Genomic DNA, 4404 nt, shown 5'->3' with positions numbered 1-4404 from the left:
GCATCCCTGACGACCAGGAGCTGCGTATTGTGGACGGGAAACCATTTCTTTGTGAGGAGCAATTCAAACATGTTGTGCAGTATGGGGGTGAGCCACTCCGCGCTGATTACTGCGCCAAAATATTTTTTCAGCATCAAACTCGGAATATCAGCTTTCAACGGCTCTTGTCTTCTATTCCTCCTCGTTATCATCCTTGACAGCATAAGACAGATGGATACAAATGCTCGCTGCTCTGCAGCATGTTGTTATTAGGTAATATTTGCTTCCACTGTGAAACGTTCTTTAGGTTCAAGAGGTATATGAGAATGTTTCTAATAGTATGATTTACGGTTGAGATGGACAGAATTCTCAACTCTCAAAATGCAGATCAACGCATATGTCAGTTCAACGCATATACCAGTTTTGTATTCACCAAAACTCTTCTCAGCCAAATCAAAAAATACCAATATGCATCACATATATACTTCAACATGCTTCAACGCATATACAGATTTCGCTACACGATCACACATGGGTCATGCTCACCACCATGGCAATGGTCATAATGAGGGCGGAGGATTAGCAGGGGAGCGCGTATCGAAATTGGGACTGACAGCCGATATTGCACTCGCTGGTGGAAAGGCGGTCACCGGGTATTTAACAGGTAGTACCGCCATTATTGCTGATGCAGCTCATTCTTTATCTGATGTGGTTTTAAGTGGAGTTGCTTTATGGTCATTTAAAGCAGCACGAGCTCCAAAAGACAAGGAGCATCCATATGGACATGGAAAGATTGAGACATTAGGAGCTCTTGGAATTTCATTAATGCTTTTAGGAACAGGGGGTAGTATTGCGTGGCATGCTCTTGACGTCTTCCAGGGATTGTTGTTTCCAGCATCACACTTGGACATCCATTCTTTGGTGCATACTCATGGGAATGATCATGCACATAATGGGCATATGTATAAACGTGTTTCAACGCAGGAGTAATAACAACTCACCATAAACCAATTCAACACACCATTCTATGATTTAAACCAAGGCAATATCAAGCATCAACCATTCAAATATTATTATTCAAACGCATTCCACTGGAAACGCATCGTTAATATGATTCAATACCGCATACCAGGAGCTGGAAAACTTCGGACCTTCATCGATGGTGGCGTATCTATCATTCAACATTCAACGCAGATTCAATGATCTCTGCTTTACTTGATTCCATGTCAGGCCTTAGCGATGTTGTTACTGCACCATAGGTTATCAGTCCAACGAACATATATACCAGCATATAATCGGTCTTCAAAATATATATGCCATCACCATCTTACATATTCAACCAGCGTATAATCGATGCGTAGGTTTACACAGGCCACACAAAAAACAAGTGGCTCACAAAGGATTGAGCAGATTATGAACGTACTAGCTCTGATACCATGTTAAACACACATGGATAGCACAAACGATATGAAAGATAAATCATTGAGTACAATTTTTTATTAACAGGAGATGTACATTTATAATACAATGTTGTGACTCTTGGGTTTCAGATCCCAAGGTCTCTTGGACTGCCTAGTCTTTTCGGCTTCCACACTAACCCTTTAGGATTAGGTGTCCAACACCTTTAATCACAAAGGATATGACCCTCAGTTACCAGCTCAACTAGCTTTCATTATTCAAGTGAAAGCCCTCAACAAAACTGTTCATTGAACAATTATTGATGAGGGGGCATCTACATGTATTATGTTGATGAGTTGCTAGAAAAATTTAGGATCTCCACCATTTTCGCGATCGTCGATGACATTAAAAGCATTTTATAGATGAACATACACCCCATACGGGATTTTAAGTAACCTGCAAGTCAAACTGGGGGGAAAAACAGTAGAAATTGATGTTGATGTTATCGATGGAAACCTCGATTACAACATCCACTGGGAAGGCCCTGGATTTATGCTATGGCTGCACTTGTGTCAACATACTTTAGAAAGATTGCATTTCCTTTTCAAGGAGGAATTACAATCGTCGACCAACAAACATTTCTCCCCAACAGTTCACAAGTTACAGGAAGCATTCCGATGATCCACGGAAGCCCTCGTTCACTTCAAAATATCAGAGTAGGCCTATTAAAAGACCCTACATTGATGGGGAATTTTTCCCTACTATTGGAAATAATACTGAGAGGGGGGGGTGAATCAGTATTATCAGATCAATAAAACTTTTTCATTTCCATACTTAGGTACATATACGCTACTTCATCCAAGGGAACCCGAGTGTATACGTAGCTGTGTCTAAAGCAACTAGCGTATATCCAAAATACTTATGATTCAGTTAATCATTAAATGTTTATCTTTAGTTAGTGCATCAGATCTTTATTAACCATAGTAAGCAGGTGCAGTAAAAACAGAACAGATCATCAAACACAAGAAGCACACATGAACACCATGATATAAGGTGGAAACCCAATGTGGGTGAAAACCACCTGTTGCAATTCATTTCTATCTTCCTTTATTAAGAAACTTCTTTTACAATGTACTAGTGCAGTCCTTTACCAGCACGCAGGCTACAACCTGCAGAAGGGTACAACCTTCTCTCGTTCTCCAGACTCTCCTGGAAGGGAGCTCCAACCCCCTTTGCTCTTGTACTAGCTAAGATACTAGTACGTAGGTGCCGGCCTACAATCTTCTCTCCTCCAGGTACCACGTTTCATAAATTTTCAGACTGGATACTCCTGAAGCACAACACATAATCTGAAGGCCACGTTTCATCAAATTTTCATACTGGACCCATAAATATCATTGAAGCACAAAACAGTCAATACTAGCATCATCAATTTCTGAATCACTGAAACACTGAAACCCTGTCAATAACACAGTCACCAGAACACAGAGCAGATAACAGAACTCTGCCATAACCATCAAATCCATCTGCAACTTCAAATATTATCCTTCATAATGTATATGCTACTATAATGAATCAAACCCGCATACATACGCGCTTTTGCCAAAGACAACCCGCGTACAGATCTAAAAATAATTTCCCATAACTTGCAGCTGTACCAGACATCAGTCATACTCATAACACTTACAGAACAATACATGCGTCAATATGTAGATCTAGAATAAGCATCATAAAGATAGTTCATTTCAAACCATTTGATCCCAATCTCTCCTTAGATCTTGTTCTCCATCAACCCGTGAGATCCCTCCTTAGCTTAGATCAAGCAATGCATCATCAACCCATAACCTGCATCCTGGATCTCATACTTCTTCAGATATTCAAGAATTTTCAGATACACTTGCCTAATGATCTTCTTCTCCTTTTATAGTCTTAGGCCTTGCTCAATACCATGGTCCAAAACCATAATAAATCAATACCAAGAGCCCAATACTTGGGATCAACACACTTGTCGAGATACCATGGTCCAAAACCATAGGTTCAGGTACCGAGGACTAACTACCACGGACCAAGACATAAGTTTTCCCACATGTACGCGCTTTTCCTTACGTGAAAGTGCGTGTATATGCATACGCGTCTTTGGCAAGTCCAACCCGTGTGTATACACTTATTTGTCACAATGAACCTGCGTATATCTCTTTCTTGACCTGCTGTACTAAGATCTGTCCTCTGATTACGTTGCCATCACCTGTATCAACCTCTGAGTGAGTTTCCATCAAGGACAACACTTGTATCATAATTCCAACAATCTCCCCCTTTGGACTTGGTGGCAACCACCACACCAAGTCACTCTCCCCCTTTGACATCAAGGGCAAAGGGCGGACCAAGATATTCTCTTCCTTGGTATACCTTTTGCTATCCATACTCCCCCTGAGTACATGCTGAAGTTTCTGATTGAGCTCCCCTTTGTATATGCCAAGTTGTATCGATCCATCCATGCTCCCCCTGAGCAGATGCAAGTTCTAAGACCAGCAATTCATTCAAGACCATGACTATCATTCATCATATATGATCTGCACCATATGCATGAGCATCCAAACCTGGAATATCATTCCTTTGATCAAACAACAAATTGTATCATTTAGCTTTATCAACAACTTCTAACCATAATGCCAACAATGGATTATTTGAAGTATATGCTCCCCTTGAGCCTGGGCCAATCATGACCGAACCATTTCCTGGGTCTGTTCTGCTGCCCTTTCTTCTGATCTCCATATATGCGACTCTGCAGCCTGTAACTCGCGTATATACGCGACTTATCTTCATTATATCAGCATATGCAAGATGGAATACTGAATTTCTTCACTTTTAGATTCCCCTGTGTCTGTTATGTCAGCTAACTGAGTTATGTCACACCTTTCTGTCTCTAATTCTGTCTTCTTCAATTCCTAGAACTGTGATGATGTATGGTCCTCTTGTTTTGAATTTTGAAATTTGCTCCTGCATTCCCTTGCTTTATGTCCAAGTTTG

The 4404-nt window shown here is 40.7% G+C and overlaps 1 pseudogene; it reads left to right on the top strand.

Moving 5' to 3' along the window:
* The first annotated feature begins 489 nt into the window (after positions 1-489).
* On the top strand, positions 490-969 carry LOC149231127 (metal tolerance protein 2 pseudogene; annotated as a pseudogene).
* Positions 970-4404: the final 3435 nt, after the last annotated feature.

This window comes from Pinus tabuliformis, chromosome J (assembly GCF_031772625.1).
Source record: "Pinus tabuliformis cultivar Carrire ecotype Pingquan chromosome J, CPIR1, whole genome shotgun sequence".
Taxonomy (NCBI): Eukaryota; Viridiplantae; Streptophyta; class Pinopsida; order Pinales; family Pinaceae; genus Pinus; species Pinus tabuliformis.
This window is presented reverse-complemented; position numbering and strand designations above follow the sequence as displayed.